The sequence below is a fragment of the Patella vulgata genome, chromosome 8 (assembly GCF_932274485.2).
Source record: "Patella vulgata chromosome 8, xgPatVulg1.2, whole genome shotgun sequence".
Lineage (NCBI taxonomy): Eukaryota > Metazoa > Mollusca > Gastropoda > Patellidae > Patella > Patella vulgata.
Window position 1 is genome coordinate 43,899,596 of NC_065886.2, and position 20,148 is coordinate 43,919,743.

Genomic DNA, 20,148 nt, shown 5'->3' on the forward strand with positions numbered 1-20,148 from the left:
GGAGAACTGTTCTCTACACAGTTCAGAGTCGGTTTTGCGTATCAAGCCCAGAATATGGCGTCAACGTGGCCAGCGTTATTCTGATACCAATGTCTCATGGGGCGAGACTCATGGGGAGGTCCAAGCATAATGGTTTGGGGTGGAATCGGCCTGAACCAGAGAGTGGGTCCTGTGGTGTTCCAAAATCTTGGCCCAGGGAGAGGAGGCGGCATCACAGCAGTGCGCTACATCGATCAAGCTCTCAGACCCTACCACATTTCGCACGTCATCGAAACAACGTTTTCCAGCATCACAACGTCCATGCCCACACCGCTAGAGTTACAGCAGAACGGTGTCAACGTTATGCACTGGCTAGCCCTAAGTCCGGACTTAAACCCGATTGAACATATTTGGGATGAAATTCAGAGGAGACTTATTAACGTCGTACCGAGACCAAGCACAGCCGATAGATTGCGCCAGGCTTTCCTGAGAGTGTGGTTTCAGGTTCCAATGGCGTTCATCAATCGTCTGGTCCACTCTATGTACAGACGCTGTGCTGCTGTTATTGACACTCGCGGTGGACACACCAGATACTGATATATACACTGTGTACAGACCCTAAACCTTCTTGTAATGTCTTGGAATTGTGTTGAATTAATCACTAATGTGTCAACATACTGTTTACAAAAAATTGCTTTGATCCATTTAGTAAGCCGTTTTCTAGAATGATTTGATTAAAGTGCCTCTCTGATTTTGAAATCGTACTGACGTTTTTGGGTTTTTTTTTGCTGTTTAGTATATCAAATCATGCAGTAGGCTGAACCGCCATACTGTCCTACAACAATAGTTCCTTCCTTTGTAACTATATATGTAGTTCCCTATCTTAATGTCAATCTATTCTGATATTATTATAGCACCCAGGTGGCTTATCCGCCAACCTCGTCTACACAACCAGTTATCTTTCACGACTAGTGCTCTTTTCGGCAACTTACCTAACAGTTAATTCCTGATTCTGCTATGAATTTTGAGATAGCTTCATAAATTTTATATGGCATATTCCGAGGGGGGAGGCATTTTGAAGGGTATATTGAAGTTTGGCATCTTCCGTTTGCTATTTCGTAGCCCACCAAGGTTTTGGGATGCCTTGAGTTTTTCCACCTGTTGTTCTGGGGATTAAGGCTTCTGCTACACTAAAGATCGCACGCAAAATATTCTCGGTAAATATATTTATATCATCGTTTCTAACTGCGACTTTGGTCGATTTCTTCACAGTAGTGTTGAAAAAGGGCCCAATCTGTGTGGTCAATTAGAGAACAGCGGAGAATTTATTACACATGCTGTCATAGGATGATTATAATATTTTACCTATCACTGCCTCCCACACTATGTAACAATTCCTCCATTGCCAACAGTGTGAAAGATCTTATTATAAGGTAGGTGGTTATGTCAGACTGTCAGACCGGTCTGGGTCCAGGGCATGCAAGCTCTCACCGGGCTAGGCGTTGTCGTGCCATTATCTTCACTAAAAACTAAAACGGCCCCAACGGGACATCGACATCCCTTTACGTAGGGACGTCCGACTAGCATTAGCCCCCTGAATGATCCTTATGGATCCCGTCCGTTGGGTCTTAGGGTAAAACCTCAAGTTTTCACAGAGTAAAACACTCTGCTTGTCCCTCCGGGGTCACATCATAATATCTAGGATACCAATCGTAGATTAACTCATTGATCTCATGCCTGCTTACCCTAGAATAGAGGAAGTTCGGAACACTGAGAGCCGTATTAACGGAACTCAGTTTATCCGTGAGAGGTTTCATTTCGGCTGTGAGGCGATCACTAGAATATGTGCTGTGGATATGTCCGTGCCGCAACTAGGCCTACACCTTATAGGTTTAACGGGGCGGTGTCTGGGCGTTTCTTTCACCTTCAGCTTTGTTATTAACCGACAGATTTTTCGGGCTGGGATGATTTACAATTAACTTAGCGATTAAGGACTCATTGGATCTGAATCTGTATGTGTTGAGCTCCACCAGGGCGTTTTCCCATTCAGAGCCAACGCGTAGCCCAACCAAATTTTTAAACACGTTCATGCTAAAAGGGAGTTTGATACTTGATTTCTCCAGTTTAGACTCTTTCAGGGCCAGCCTCTCCGCCTCTTCGTTCCCTCCTAGATTTACGTGCGCGGGGAATACTACTCTGTTGTCCTTCGCCGGGGACTCTTCGGAGGCTAGGTAGATCTGGATCAATAGTTCGGGACGGGCATCCGATCTCTAGTTCCTTATTGATTCCTGACTACTTAGAGAGTCGCTGATGACAACATAGTTTGAATGCCTTTGGCTGGATTTTCTCACTACGGCTTCTTTGATCGCGTATATTCCCGAGGTGTACTTAGAGCACATGTTTAGCAGTCTATTTGTTACCTGTAACTCGTTTCCCGGGATATAAATCCCGAAGGCCGTCGTACTGTTCTCGGGGTTGTGCGATCCGTCCGTGTATATGTGGTGAGTCCAATTGGATCAGTTACCTTCGATATGAACTAAAGAGAGATGTTTGACCGTCAATGGGCTGTTCCCTTTATCTACCCTCAGGACGAGGGAGGTATCTACCGGGGATATTGAAAGATAGCATGGGACCCTTATTGTATCTTCTATACTGCTAATGGTGAACTTATTGAGACCGAGGTCTCTGACCATTTCGCCAAGTTATTGCCTGGCGGTATGACGTCTTATTTATTGTTATCCCCGACTCTGATATACCTCGAGATTTCCCGAAAGGCAGGACACCTTTCCGACAATCGGCTCAGTTTGGACCAATGCCCCAGAGTCAGTTTTTTCCTTCGTAGTGACAGAGGGAATTCGCCTACTTCCTGTAGCAAAGCCACACCCTGTAGCATGGTGTCTAATTTACGGAGTGTGACGAGTCTTTCATTTAAAAAAGCAATGCAACCATAATCTAGTACAGGACGTATTAGAGAACGGCATCATGATGGCAACCCGGTTCGCTCCCCATTCATGACCGACCCGTAGTCCTCCTCATTAGGTTCAGAGTGCGTGTGGTCTCCGTGTCACTTTCCTATCAAGGAACTTGAAATAAGATTGCAGTCCAGAAATGAACTAGTTTGTGTCGAGTGGAAGTTAAAAACTCGTCGAATCCTCCGCCCCATCCACCCTCTCTGCGTCTCTCTAAAATACAGATAAAATAATCCAGTGAGTAATTATAATGGCCTCTAAAATACGGTGTTACAGATACATTGAAATCAGATTGAAGTCATTTGACATCAATGAGAAATCTACGGTTATTTTCTGATTTATTTTTACAGGTGTCAATCAAAGTTGTGGTGGTACACTGAATAGTAGTATTCCAAGTGTAATATCGTCCGTTGACGTCGATGGTGATGGTCAATATGAGAATAACGTAGACTGTAGCTGGACAATCCTAGCCGCGAATAATCAAGTGGTCAGATTAAAAATAACAGCATTAGATCTAGAGAACAATACAGCATGTAGATATGATTATATTAAGGTGGGGAACATTATAGTTGGGTGTAATATATAGACATTTGATATGTCAGTAATTAGGTAACAACATGTAGATATGATTTTATCACCCAATAATACATTCTACAGTAGATATCTCTTGTGTGATATATTTCATAATCTACTGCGATATCTCCTCAGGAGGTTACATGAATTTGATTGGTCAGTTGAAAAGGAACTACTTTTTTTATTTTCAAAGAACAGTTCATTTCTTATTAAAAGTAATTATTTTTTTTTTATTAAAAATGAACTATTGTTATTCAATTGACCTTGATGGAAACACTGGGTCGATATAAAGGACTTTGCAAAGGTTGAATTGCTGTCAAAAAAATGATGTACCACTACGCTGTAATGTTCAGTAAAAGTGAAATCTACAGCAAAGAATTATATTTATCTATTTGTGCATGTAAGAAGTGATTGGGTGATAAATAAAATCTCCTACTCGTCTTTTTTTTATATCCAAAAATATTAACACTCGTTAATAAAGTAAAAAAAAACTGGGCAGAGCCTCGTTTTTTGTTACTTAATCAACTTGTGTTGATATTTTTTGATATCAAAAAAGCCTGCTATGTCACTATTTAGGTAACAACATGTAACTATGATTATATTAAGGTAAGGAATATTATAGTTGTATTTATTTAATTAGATAACAGTACAATAGTAGATAAGATTATATAGATTTGCTTGATTTGGTTGGGGGCATGACAGCATGTGGTTTAGTTATATAGAGGCATTTTCCAAATACCTTAGTAAATTGAAATGTCCGATTTGAACAGTACATTGCATGAGCTAATATTTGTCTGACAACTATTGATTGGCTGGCCGTGAGCATCGTATGTAAACCAACAATACAGTTTAGACTATGCATGTTCATTGGAATGAATTTATGAACAACTTATACACAATTTAAACAGATCGGATTATAATTGAAACTTACAATACATAATTTTTTTTTAAAAAAGAGAATAACTCTGAAAGTTATTATCGAAAAACGTTGAACATGACGCCTTACGTGCTATTGAATAGATGATTAATATAAATTCCAATAAGACAGATTAGTATATAAATGCAGCCAAAATTGTAACAAGATTTCATAAACGATAAAATGTGTGCATATGATATAGGAGAATAACTCTGGGTGGGATTATCGAAAAACGTTGAAAATTAGAAGGCTTCTTCAGGTCATGAAGGTGGACAACCCATGTCAATTTTAAATACATTGTTAATTGTAGACTCAGAAGATATTCTTTGATATTGATTTGCAATAATGATTGGATGGCCACTTTCATTATCAGTGAATACACCGTCTTCTTACCTTCAATGTTTTTAATCCATTTACTCGAATTGTCTTAATTATAGACGGATATTGGTTGCTACAATTATAGTAATGGCATTCTCTGAATTATGTATTAATATGTCTTATAAGGTGTATGATGGAAGTACCGCCAGTGTTCCGTTAATAGGAAAATACTGTGGCAATACCCTACCACAAACTATAATTGGTACATCAAACACCATGTACGTTATATTTCATACGGACAGTAGTGTAACGGCCAGCGGTTTTAGGGCTACCTACGAACAGACGTACGGTAAGTTGGTTCAGTTGTGTAATACACTGCAAGAAGGGTGAAATCGATCTGAATCATTGCTTAAACTGACAGATAATTCTAATCTTTATGATCAACGACCTAAATTTAGTTTTCAGGCCCCTGTTTTATGGAATAATCTACCATTTAGTTTAATAAATTGCAAATTTCTATTTTCTTTATAAAACACATTTATTTAAAAAAGCTTTTAACTAACTCTGGGTAAACAGCAGGTTACATGACCATAATCTTGTTTTTTCATGATTACATTGTCACTTTGTAAAGTGTCCCAGAACACACGGTATGAAAGGGCGCACTTTAAATATGCTGTTATAATAATAATAATAAATTATACCCTATATCCCCCCTCTTCATTACCTCAATCGTTACAGAGAAAGTAGGACACTAAACCCCATTTCACGAGCCCCATGTTCAATTTCGGCAATCATTACTCATCCGGCGAAGTTTCCTCGTCGCAGCTGATACCACTCAAAATCTTTTTGTATTGTAGTTTTGTATTTAAAACTCAGGGCAAGTGCTAGAAACTATATATAGTCACTGGTTTCGTGCACAAGGCAGGATATACTTAATGCCTTAATCGTCTAAGAACAGCTGATACCACTTCACTGAGCAGAAGAGTACGACATTAAACCCCATTTCATTTCGTATATTCTAAAATATAAGTGTATTTTTATTAGCTTGTGATATGTTACTGTCCCTTTCATTAGTCCAGTAGTGCAGGGAAACAATAGGACTTTAAACCCTGTTTCGTTTCGTTATATGTTACCTATATCATCACTGTACCTGATGCGTAAGACGGTGTATTTCTTTATTAATACCCTTTAATATATTCCAATTAGTCTCTTGATTTATTAATTTATTTCTACAGGTTGTGGTGGTACACTTAGCAATACCCAAGGTATATTAACATCCCCTGATTTCGATGGTGATGGTAAATATGAGAACTACTTAGATTGTAGATGGACTATCATAGCCGCGAATAATCAAGTGGTCAGATTTAGAATAATATCATTAGATCTAGAGAATGATACAACATGTGACTATGATTATATTAAGGTAGGGAATATTATAGTTGGGTGTAATACTGAGCGCCATGGAAAACCCATCACTTAGTTTTTCGTATAATAAAATGATCCTGTAAACATATCTTATTTATTTTGCTTCTTATTGTGAACAATATTCAAATGGGAACACATCAATAACAACACATTTGTACACTTATGGATGTTTAATCTGTAATCAAGGGTACAAAGTCAGAGGGGTCAAAACCAAAAGTACGACACAGATGTCAGTAGCGCGTGTGTCCTCCACGGGCCATCATCACGGTAGGCTACAGCATTAACGCGACCCCTGCAAATGTGTAGGGTGGTCCGGTGATGAAATGTGAAGCCTCCCCACACCATTACACTTCCCCCACCCCATCGATTCGTTTCGAAGACGCAGCAGTCTGCAAGACGTTCCCCAAGACGTTCCCACACACGTTGACGGCCATCAGCGTGATAAAGATGAAAGCCACTCTCATCACTGAAGAGCACACTTTGCAAGTCTACTCTTCTCCATGTCTGGTGTCCTTGAGCCCATATCAAACGCCGCTGACGTTGATGATCCCCGAGGGTAGCTCCAACATAAGGTCGTCGTGCACGGAGTCCTACTTCTCTTAGACGACGTCTTACGGTGTCGGCACTTACTGGTCCTTGTCTTCCGACGACTGCTGCAGCTGTTCGAGTAGCTGGGCGGAATCTGTAACGCACGTGAGTGACCCGGATGTAGCGGTCTTGAGCCTGGGTTGTAACGCGTTGTGGACCAGGACGTTGACGGTCACGTGTTGATCCAGTAACTCGAATACGTTCCACCAACCTTACAATAGTGGACTGATGACAATTGAAGTGTCTGGCAATAACACGTGTAGACATGCCAGCCCTGGACATTCTCATGGCTTCATTCCGTTGATTTTCAGTAAGTCTCGGCAACTCTAGCTCCATTCCTTCACACGTCCAACAACAAATTACGACAGATTGACGTTTCACAGTTCATGTACTGCACATTAAGTTGAAAACATGCTTTTAAAGGGCTCACACACAATGCTGCACGCGAATATTGGGTTTTTCATGTGCATCTCGTGCAATTTTTTTGTGTGCACACGGGCCGATATTTTTTTGCGTTTGGGAGCATTGTGTGAAACAATAGTTCATAGTATTGCATAATATTATACATACAAAACCACCTAGTAATAATATATTTGAGAAAAAAAGTGATGCGTTTTCCATGGCGCTCAGTATATAGAGTTTGATATGATATCATTATTTAGGTAACAGTTCAACATGTAGATATGATTATATGAGCTAAATCTGCCTATTGCAGGTCTTTCTTTAGGCCTGAAATGTTATCTAAATTATTAATTAGACATTAATTAACTTATCCAGACCATAATCAACTCTCGATGTCATCGCTAGCCTGCGATGTTTATTGCATTAGGTTCCGATTTGCTGTTCGACTTCCATTCATGATTTAATCATGAAGTGGCTAATCGAGACTATGTTTTTTATCGTACCGACTTCAGTAATGGTGATCGAGGCTAGGCCGAAAATACAATTGCTAAAATCTCGGTTAAGAGTGGATCAATTTGACTGAACTTTTCAGCAAATTCCATATACATTATCTAGTTTTTAACTATTATAGTGAGAATTGCCAGCTCTTTATCTAATCTCCCATAATGTATCTTTAAGGTAGGGAATATTATAGTTGAGTGTAATACATAGTGTTACATGCTATCTGAACGATGTGATTTATCAGCATTAAGATACCTGTGGGCTGTTTCACTAAATTTTAATTAACTAAGATAAAATCCAAATTTTAGTAATTTGATTAGATAATATTAGATTGATTTTAGTGCTTAGCCAATCAAAATTGAAGTATCCACTAAAATTTGGATTTTATTTTTAGTTAAGATCTCGAGAAACAGGGTCCAGTACAGTACGTTACTATAATTATATTCTTGTAGGGATTATTATAGTTGGGTTTAATTAGGGGCCTGTTCGGGAATTTAACCAAGGGGAGTTCATGGCGCAGACAAGTCAAGTTTGGCTTGAGGTCTATGCGAGAATTTTATAATACCAGGAGCTCTGAGACCAGATTTCTGACCTGATTACAATAGGGTGAGGTTAAAACGCCGACAATGCTTCGCACCTTATTTCGATGAATGTAGAAGAGAAAAAAATGCTCTGTGCGAGCAGGGGAGGATCCGAACTGATGGAGGACAGATTAGATCAAAATTTTAATTTCACATTGGCATATATTTATTAACGTAATACATTTCTCTTGAAGCTCACAAACCTTCTAATGTTGCGATACTATTTTTCCCCTGTGCACATTTAGGGAACAGTAGATCAGTGAATAATGGCTAGACCTCTTGAATATGGGTAAAAAATAACTGCAAATCGGTTTAGTACTTAAGTAACTAATAAAAAGCCTTGCTCGATGATGTGTCAAAATTGTAATATAATGTGACCGTGGTTCTTCAAATCTTTAATACTGGAAGATTATAATATTATCTACATACACTTACAGTATACCGCGGATAACCGACTAGTACCTACTGCTATCAAGTACAATCACATATTTATATGGAATTACTTCTAATCATTGTCAAGTGTTGACATAAAGAAGCATTGGTGTAATAATGTACAAAACAATGGTTAATAAAACAATTAATAGAGCGACCATACGATTTGCATGTTCACCAGACAGGCCATATTAGCATTTACTTTCTATCTATAAAAGTTTTATAAACAATGGGGGATTATAATAAATTAACATGTCGTTAGCACTACGTAACATTTCAGCCTTGGCTAGTCACCTTTTAATAGCACGCCCACAATGTTTTGAAGGAATAGAATAGTTATTGTCCCGAGGGATTAAATGAATTCAATTTGAATGCTTTCACTTTTAAAATTAATAATGTATAATCTGACATATTCAAGATTTAAATTATAACATATAACTTCTATAACCTGCACGGTTATAATAATCTGGCAAATACACCGCTTTGTCTGCCTATATGTTCGTCAAGCCATTGACTCAAATGTTCTTCTATGGGACATTTTGTAGAAGTATTTGATGGGTTTAAGTTCAGTTATTGTCAGTTTCAATTTTATGAATTACATGACCTCTTAAACTGTTGTCTTTGTCTTCTATCAGGTGTATGATGGGAAGAACGTCAGGGCTCCGCTAATCAACATGTACTGTGGCAACACATTACCACCACCTATATTTACAACATCCAACTTCCTGTATGTTGCATTCCATACAGACGTCAGTGAAATGGCGACAGGTTTTACTGCTACATACGAACAGATATACAGTAAGTTGGGTATGATTTGGGTAAGGGTGGGTTTGTTACAATTAAATGTGATTTTTTTTAAATTGAAGACGATTGCGGTTAACAATAATACTGTTTCAGATAGTAACCGTCCCATTTTTTATAACATAGTTTGAGTTTACAGAAATAGAAGGCATTCTGGATTCAACAATTTATTTTAGCATATGCAATAGTATCAAAATACTAAATATACCAAAAACCTTTCTCCAGGGAGCTACCAAAGCTCATCTGATGTATAACTATGTTGTTGTTTATTACAAATTTAACGTCCAATACATAAGGCATGATATTATGGACAGGTTGATTTAATTAAGTTATTTACATATGAAGGAGTAATATATAGACGATAGGTAAAAACACTAAAAAATAAAAAGTTTTTGTAAATCTAAAAGTCACTTTAAAACGAAGAGAAGAGAGGGAGGGTCATCTTCCTACTTTGTCATAATGAAAACAAGTTAAAACAGGGGGTCCAGCTGCTTGACGCCATCGCAGCGGATTGGAAAAAAAACCTGTGGGAAAAGAATCCGCTGTTTAATATGGAAAAGTGAAGTTCTCGCAGTAAAAACCATATAGCTGGATCCGTGGAGTATTTACAAATAAAAATGTTCGTGTGCCCATCAGTACCGATACAGTGGGCCGACGTCTCACCATAGAGAACATCCATTGCCGCAGACCTTACCATGGACCGACCCTCACCCCTCGCCATCGACGTGAACGTCTACAGTTTGCTCAACAACACCAGACCTGGCGACACAGGCAATGGAGAACTGTTCTCTACACAGTTCAGAGTCGGTTTTGCGTATCAAGCCCAGAATATGGCGTCAACGTGGCCAGCGTTATTCTGATACCAATGTCTCATGGGGCGAGACTCATGGGGAGGTCCAAGCATAATGGTTTGGGGTGGAATCGGCCTGAACCAGAGAGTGGGTCCTGTGGTGTTCCAAAATCTTGGCCCAGGGAGAGGAGGCGGCATCACAGCAGTGCGCTACATCGATCAAGCTCTCAGACCCTACCACATTTCGCACGTCATCGAAACAACGTTTTCCAGCATCACAACGTCCATGCCCACACCGCTAGAGTTACAGCAGAACGGTGTCAACGTTATGCACTGGCTAGCCCTAAGTCCGGACTTAAACCCGATTGAACATATTTGGGATGAAATTCAGAGGAGACTTATTAACGTCGTACCGAGACCAAGCACAGCCGATAGATTGCGCCAGGCTTTCCTGAGAGTGTGGTTTCAGGTTCCAATGGCGTTCATCAATCGTCTGGTCCACTCTATGTACAGACGCTGTGCTGCTGTTATTGACACTCGCGGTGGACACACCAGATACTGATATATACACTGTGTACAGACCCTAAACCTTCTTGTAATGTCTTGGAATTGTGTTGAATTAATCACTAATGTGTCAACATACTGTTTACAAAAAATTGCTTTGATCCATTTAGTAAGCCGTTTTCTAGAATGATTTGATTAAAGTGCCTCTCTGATTTTGAAATCGTACTGACGTTTTTGGGTTTTTTTTTGCTGTTTAGTATATCAAATCATGCAGTAGGCTGAACCGCCATACTGTCCTACAACAATAGTTCCTTCCTTTGTAACTATATATGTAGTTCCCTATCTTAATGTCAATCTATTCTGATATTATTATAGCACCCAGGTGGCTTATCCGTCAACCTCGTCTACACAACCAGTTATCTTTCACGACTAGTGCTCTTTTCGGCAACTTACCTAACAGTTAATTCCTGATTCTGCTATGAATTTTGAGATAGCTTCATAAATTTTATATGGCATATTCCGAGGGGGGAGGCATTTTGAAGGGTATATTGAAGTTTGGCATCTTCCGTTTGCTATTTCGTAGCCCACCAAGGTTTTGGGATGCCTTGAGTTTTTCCACCTGTTGTTCTGGGGATTAAGGCTTCTGCTACACTAAAGATCGCACGCAAAATATTCTCGGTAAATATATTTATATCATCGTTTCTAACTGCGACTTTGGTCGATTTCTTCACAGTAGTGTTGAAAAAGGGCCCAATCTGTGTGGTCAATTAGAGAACAGCGGAGAATTTATTACACATGCTGTCATAGGATGATTATAATATTTTACCTATCACTGCCTCCCACACTATGTAACAATTCCTCCATTGCCAACAGTGTGAAAGATCTTATTATAAGGTAGGTGGTTATGTCAGACTGTCAGACCGGTCTGGGTCCAGGGCATGCAAGCTCTCACCGGGCTAGGCGTTGTCGTGCCATTATCTTCACTAAAAACTAAAACGGCCCCAACGGGACATCGACATCCCTTTACGTAGGGACGTCCGACTAGCATTAGCCCCCTGAATGATCCTTATGGATCCCGTCCGTTGGGTCTTAGGGTAAAACCTCAAGTTTTCACAGAGTAAAACACTCTGCTTGTCCCTCCGGGGTCACATCATAATATCTAGGATACCAATCGTAGATTAACTCATTGATCTCATGCCTGCTTACCCTAGAATAGAGGAAGTTCGGAACACTGAGAGCCGTATTAACGGAACTCAGTTTATCCGTGAGAGGTTTCATTTCGGCTGTGAGGCGATCACTAGAATATGTGCTGTGGATATGTCCGTGCCGCAACTAGGCCTACACCTTATAGGTTTAACGGGGCGGTGTCTGGGCGTTTCTTTCACCTTCAGCTTTGTTATTAACCGACAGATTTTTCGGGCTGGGATGATTTACAATTAACTTAGCGATTAAGGACTCATTGGATCTGAATCTGTATGTGTTGAGCTCCACCAGGGCGTTTTCCCATTCAGAGCCAACGCGTAGCCCAACCAAATTTTTAAACACGTTCATGCTAAAAGGGAGTTTGATACTTGATTTCTCCAGTTTAGACTCTTTCAGGGCCAGCCTCTCCGCCTCTTCGTTCCCTCCTAGATTTACGTGCGCGGGGAATACTACTCTGTTGTCCTTCGCCGGGGACTCTTCGGAGGCTAGGTAGATCTGGATCAATAGTTCGGGACGGGCATCCGATCTCTAGTTCCTTATTGATTCCTGACTACTTAGAGAGTCGCTGATGACAACATAGTTTGAATGCCTTTGGCTGGATTTTCTCACTACGGCTTCTTTGATCGCGTATATTCCCGAGGTGTACTTAGAGCACATGTTTAGCAGTCTATTTGTTACCTGTAACTCGTTTCCCGGGATATAAATCCCGAAGGCCGTCGTACTGTTCTCGGGGTTGTGCGATCCGTCCGTGTATATGTGGTGAGTCCAATTGGATCAGTTACCTTCGATATGAACTAAAGAGAGATGTTTGACCGTCAATGGGCTGTTCCCTTTATCTACCCTCAGGACGAGGGAGGTATCTACCGGGGATATTGAAAGATAGCATGGGACCCTTATTGTATCTTCTATACTGCTAATGGTGAACTTATTGAGACCGAGGTCTCTGACCATTTCGCCAAGTTATTGCCTGGCGGTATGACGTCTTATTTATTGTTATCCCCGACTCTGATATACCTCGAGATTTCCCGAAAGGCAGGACACCTTTCCGACAATCGGCTCAGTTTGGACCAATGCCCCAGAGTCAGTTTTTTCCTTCGTAGTGACAGAGGGAATTCGCCTACTTCCTGTAGCAAAGCCACACCCTGTAGCATGGTGTCTAATTTACGGAGTGTGACGAGTCTTTCATTTAAAAAAGCAATGCAACCATAATCTAGTACAGGACGTATTAGAGAACGGCATCATGATGGCAACCCGGTTCGCTCCCCATTCATGACCGACCCGTAGTCCTCCTCATTAGGTTCAGAGTGCGTGTGGTCTCCGTGTCACTTTCCTATCAAGGAACTTGAAATAAGATTGCAGTCCAGAAATGAACTAGTTTGTGTCGAGTGGAAGTTAAAAACTCGTCGAATCCTCCGCCCCATCCACCCTCTCTGCGTCTCTCTAAAATACAGATAAAATAATCCAGTGAGTAATTATAATGGCCTCTAAAATACGGTGTTACAGATACATTGAAATCAGATTGAAGTCATTTGACATCAATGAGAAATCTACGGTTATTTTCTGATTTATTTTTACAGGTGTCAATCAAAGTTGTGGTGGTACACTGAATAGTAGTATTCCAAGTGTAATATCGTCCGTTGACGTCGATGGTGATGGTCAATATGAGAATAACGTAGACTGTAGCTGGACAATCCTAGCCGCGAATAATCAAGTGGTCAGATTAAAAATAACAGCATTAGATCTAGAGAACAATACAGCATGTAGATATGATTATATTAAGGTGGGGAAAATTATAGTTGGGTGTAATATATAGACATTTGATATGTCAGTAATTAGGTAACAACATGTAGATATGATTTTATCACCCAATAATACATTCTACAGTAGATATCTCTTGTGTGATATATTTCATAATCTACTGCGATATCTCCTCAGGAGGTTACATGAATTTGATTGGTCAGTTGAAAAGGAACTACTTTTTTTATTTTCAAAGAACAGTTCATTTCTTATTAAAAGTAATTATTTTTTTTTTATTAAAAATGAACTATTGTTATTCAATTGACCTTGATGGAAACCATTGGTCGATATAAAGGACTTTGCAAAGGTTGAATTGCTGTCAAAAAAATGATGTACCACTACGCTGTAATGTTCAGTAAAAGTGAAATCTACAGCAAAGAATTATATTTATCTATTTGTGCATGTAAGAAGTGATTGGGTGATAAATAAAATCTCCTACTCGTCTTTTTTTTATATCCAAAAATATTAACACTCGTTAATAAAGTAAAAAAAAACTGGGCAGAGCCTCGTTTTTTGTTACTTAATCAACTTGTGTTGATATTTTTTGATATCAAAAAAGACTGCTATGTCACTATTTAGGTAACAACATGTAACTATGATTATATTAAGGTAAGGAATATTATAGTTGTATTTATTTAATTAGATAACAGTACAATAGTAGATAAGATTATATAGATTTGCTTGATTTGGTTGGGGGCATGACAGCATGTGGTTTAGTTATATAGAGGCATTTTCCAAATACCTTAGTAAATTGAAATGTCCGATTTGAACAGTACATTGCATGAGCTAATATTTGTCTGACAACTATTGATTGGCTGGCCGTGAGCATCGTATGTAAACCAACAATACAGTTTAGACTATGCATGTTCATTGGAATGAATTTATGAACAACTTATACACAATTTAAACAGATCGGATTATAATTGAAACTTACAATACATAATTTTTTTTTAAAAAAGAGAATAACTCTGAAAGTTATTATCGAAAAACGTTGAACATGACGCCTTACGTGCTATAGAATAGATGATTAATATAAATTACAATAAGACAGATTAGTATATAAATGCAGCCAAAATTGTAACAAGATTTCATAAACGATAAAATGTGTGCATATGATATAGGAGAATAACTCTGGGTGGGATTATCGAAAAACGTTGAAAATTAGAAGGCTTCTTCAGGTCATGAAGGCGGACAACCCATGTCAATTTTAAATACATTGTTAATTGTAGACTCAGAAGATATTCTTTGATATTGATTTGCAATAATGATTGGATGGCCACTTTCATTATCAGTGAATACACCGTCTTCTTACCTTCAATGTTTTTAATCCATTTACTCGAATTGTCTTAATTATAGACGGATATTGGTTGCTACAATTATAGTAATGGCATTCTCTGAATTATGTATTAATATGTCTTATAAGGTGTATGATGGAAGTACCGCCAGTGTTCCGTTAATAGGAAAATACTGTGGCAATACCCTACCACAAACTATAATTGGTACATCAAACACCATGTACGTTATATTTCATACGGACAGTAGTGTAACGGCCAGCGGTTTTAGGGCTACCTACGAACAGACGTACGGTAAGTTGGTTCAGTTGTGTAATACACTGCAAGAAGGGTGAAATCGATCTGAATCATTGCTTAAACTGACAGATAATTCTAATCTTTATGATCAACGACCTAAATTTAGTTTTCAGGCCCCTGTTTTATGGAATAATCTACCATTTAGTTTAATAAATTGCAAATTTCTATTTTCTTTATAAAACACATTTATTTAAAAAAGCTTTTAACTAACTCTGGGTAAACAGCAGGTTACATGACCATAATCTTGTTTTTTCATGATTACATTGTCACTTTGTAAAGTGTCCCAGAACACACGGTATGAAAGGGCGCACTTTAAATATGCTGTAATAATAATAATAATAAATTATACCCTATATCCCCCCTCTTCATTACCTCAATCGTTACAGAGAAAGTAGGACACTAAACCCCATTTCAAGAGCCCCATGTTCAATTCGGCAATCATTACTCATCCGGCGAAGTTTCCCCGTCGCAGCTGATACCACTCAAAATCTTTTTGTATTGTAGTTTTGTATTTAAAGCTCTGGACAAGTACTAGAAACTATATATAGTCACTGGTTTCGTGCACAAGGCAGAATATTCTTAATGCCTTAATCGTATAAGAACAGCTGATACCACTTCACTGAGCAGAAGAGTACGACATTAAACCCCATTTTATTCCGTATACTTTAAAATATAGGTATATTTTTATTAGCTTGTGATATGTTACCACCCATCTTTATTAGCCCAGTAAGTTCGGGAAAATTTGACGTTAACCCCTATTTCGTTTCGTTATATTTTACCTATATCATCATTGTACCTGATGCCTAAGAAAGTGTACTTCTTATTAATACCTTTTAACATATTCCCATTAATCTCTTTTGATTTATTGATTAATTTCTACAGGTTGTGGTGGTACACTGAGCAGTACCCAAGGTGTATTAACATCTCCTGATGTCGATGGTGATGGTAAATATGAGAACGACTTAGATTGTAGATGGACTATAGTACCCATGATTCCCGTGATTAACCAAGTGGTCAAATTTAGAATAATATCATTAGATCTAGAGAACAATACGGCATGTAGATATGATTACATTAAGGTAGGGAATATTATAGTTGGGTGTAATACATAGTGTTTGATATGATATCATTATTTAGGTAACAATTATATTAAGGTAGGGAATATTATAGTTGGATTTATTACATAGTGGTTGATTATAGAGAATATCCTACGAATCTTTTTTGATCAATCTGATTAAAACACAGATCCAATTACGTTTCGTTTTTATTGTTCAAAATTTCGATTTTACTTGTCTTTACTACATGTAGTGTAGGCCATCGAAAGTATAAAAAACGAAACGAAATATAGATCTATATTTTAATTAGATTGCTTTTTTGATATAAAAATATCAACACAAGTCGATAATGTCGAGTTTATTTTTACATTATAAACGAGCGTTAATATTTTTGGATATTAAAAAGACGAGTAGAAGAGTTTAGTTATCACCCAACCCTTTCTTACACGCACAAATACAAAAGTATTGTAGCTGCGGCTAACTAAACATACTGCGACTACTAAAATTGCGGTAGGTTTGCTGAATAAGTTTCCAAACATCAGAACAACTTTACTCTATGACAAGGTTTAATGACGATAATATTTCAGAACATCCATCTCATAATATGACAGGTCAATAAGATATAGATCTGATCTGCAGACTCAGAATAACATCATTTTAACATCACATCAGCAAAGACATTCTTCAAGTTCTAAATTATGACATTATAACTTCAATATTGTCTGGTGCATGGAATACACTTACAAGTGTACAAACATAGACATATTAGCTGCAACGAGACAAAAGCAACAATAAGAACACACATCAACATCTAAAAATCTTAACTTAATCTGTCGTGGACTAGACTGTCCCTAAAATTTAGGCCTTTTTGCGTACTGTCAAATAATAGACTTCCAACAAAGTTTACATTAATTACTATACACTTCACAGACACAGCTTAGACGTAAATCATAGTTACATCGATCAATTATCAATACAAATTCGTTTTCATACGAAATAACAGACAGGCAAACTCATCATTTCGTAAATGAATTGCTACTACTATCAATATGGCGGGTATGAAGTAATATGGCTGCCAATTTGCTACATTTGGGCAGCATACAAATATCATTCTAATAAATCTACAAATGTACTTAAATATATGACTTAGCTGGCAAACTAAAGAGAGGCGTTTTATCTATCTTTTCAACATAAATTTAGTTTACATACCAAATTGTGTCCTACCAAAACTGTAAATTTCAATTGGAACTAGACTAGCGTGTTTGCAACATCAAAGGCTTACCAAAGACCTCGTGCAAATAATTACGTAATACGTCATTAGTATCTGCGTACTCGGACTATTCTCTTGAGCTCTATATGCGAGACCTACTGGAGAGGCGTTAATGGTCAACTCCGTTATTGTCATTTTTGTGTGAAGTCTACAAGTATAATTCTTTGGGTATGAATCAAATTCATGTACAGCGATATCTTCTAGGAGATATCGCTCAGTAGAATATGAAAGTTACCACACAAGTGATATCTACTGTAGAATGTGTTAGTGGGTGATAACCGTACATGTAACTGTCCAAAAACGCAGAGACTACATTTCTGTTCATTAAAGTGACAATAACACTCTTGCTGGCTTGAAAGCTCCAGAAAATAAATAATATCTCTATCTAAGTACTAGATGTTTAAGTGTCCTACCTGTTGTGTAAATTATCCATTACATCCTATTTTACTTGTCCAGAGGGTTCGAAAATATTTTTAAATCGAAGTTTCATTTGAAAAGGTTTACGTTAGACGTTTCAAACTATTATGTTGAATTTTTCAAAATTTTTAAATAAGGTGTGTTAAGATGAAATTTGTATCATCAATTAATTGAAGTGTGTAAGCCAGTAATACAATTTATGGCTATGATGGTTGCGCATCATCGACATGATTCGTTACCTGTATTAAAGTACAGGTGGCCCTAATATAACGCAACGTTTCGACACGTTGATTAAAGTGACACATTAGAGACTATTGGCAAGAGTAAATTCTTGGTCCGTATCGCGTATCCGTATCGATTTTGCGTGTGACGTCATCAGTGCGTGCGTATTTCTCATACGTGCTACGGCACACGGAAAAAGTCCGTATAACATCGTCGTCTTTTAGACGCTGAAATGTTGTGTCGTGGGGTTTTTATGAATCTATGTGTATCCTAGAACACGAAGGTCCATGTGCTGATTACACTATTTTGCCTTATAACACTATTTTGCCTATACCGTTTTTTTAGGACTTCGAATTTTGTCTAATTGTTTGGATTGTTCGTACTTGGTTTTATTTTATTTAACCATGACAATGACTGGAATTTAATCATTATTTTTGATGAGCTTTTCGCGAATTTGCATACTTTTCCTGTCTGTCTGTTTGCATGCTGGTTGATCTACGTGCTAAATTTAGGGAGGCGGGACCTAGTAAGTCTGTAAAAGGGGTATATACTTTCTGATACATTAGTGAAACAAAAATTGCTGTCGAGTCGCAGTCGAAGATTTTAATTAAGATTCAAAACTAAATTTCTTTAAATTTTGAATAGCTCATCGACTGTTGGGCGACTTTACTCCCGGAAGGAATTTGTAGGCTAGGCACTTAACTAGTACTGATGTTGATCTTGGTAGATAACTGCCATCATGCTGTAATAGAACTAAGATCGGCTCAGCTACCCATACGTACGCGGCGCGAAATTCTGCCAAAACAATAGAGACTTGGCAAGTGGAATTTTTCCCATCCATATGGTATACGTGATACGTTACGTCAATATAGTTTTAGAGTTTTGGCAGATTTTCGCGTCGCGTACGTATGCATCGCTGAGCTGAACTGGGTTCTATTACAGCATGATGGCAGTTATCTACCAAGATCACCATTAGTACTAATCATGATCAAGCACCTAACCTACATTTTCCTGGAGGGAGTGAAGTTGCTAGACAGTCGCTGAGCTATTAAAAAAATTTAAAAGACGGTAAAAAGACGACAATGTTATATGGACCTTTTTCGTATAAAAGTTGTTCGATACGTGCTGCCGTATCCGTGTGCCGTATCACGTATGAGAAATACACACACATTGATGACGTCACACACAAAATCCATACCCGATACAGACCAGGAATTTACGCTTGCCAAAAGACTCTTTTAAAACTACATTGACGCAACGTATCACGAGACGATACGGATACGTGATACGGATGGGAAAAATTCCACTTGCCAAAAGTCTCTATTAACTGAGATAAACCTATGTAGCCAGTGGGTTGATGGCCGAATGGTTGGCGCGAGCGTCTTGTATCACAAGGACTGTCACTGACTCAACTGGCGTGGTTTCGATTCCCCGGTTGTACGTGACAAGGAGTAGGGTCGCCTGTCCAACCTCGTGGGTTTTCTCTGGGTCCACTGGGTTCCTTTCCACTGCTAAAGACCCTTAATAAAATAAAATTGAACCATATGTTAGTCCCAAAATGACGTAGTTTGTGTCGAGTGGACGTTAAAAGGCTTGGTCATGTCAAAACACTGGACAACCCATATACATTCTTAATTGTAGCCTCATTTCTGTGAGTGTCTTTAAAAATGAGGATTAAATAGAAAAAAATGGTTTTGTGTGGTCGCTTAGATGCTTGTCTCGAGTAGATGTTCATTTTCCAGAATTATTCGATGATCACTTTCATTATCAGCGAAAACACCGTCGTGTTGCGCTGTGTGTTTTAATTCATTAACTC

General features: G+C 38.4%; 1 long non-coding RNA gene across 1 annotated transcript; it reads right to left on the minus strand.

Moving 5' to 3' along the window:
- Window positions 1-16,971: 16,971 nt before the first annotated feature.
- On the minus strand, window positions 16,972-17,839 carry LOC126830360 (uncharacterized). Its single transcript, XR_007683828.2, has 2 exons — window positions 17,633-17,839; window positions 16,972-17,192 (listed from the first exon to the last, which is right to left on the minus strand). It is a non-coding gene; the product is annotated as an uncharacterized LOC126830360 (long non-coding RNA).
- Window positions 17,840-20,148: the final 2,309 nt, after the last annotated feature.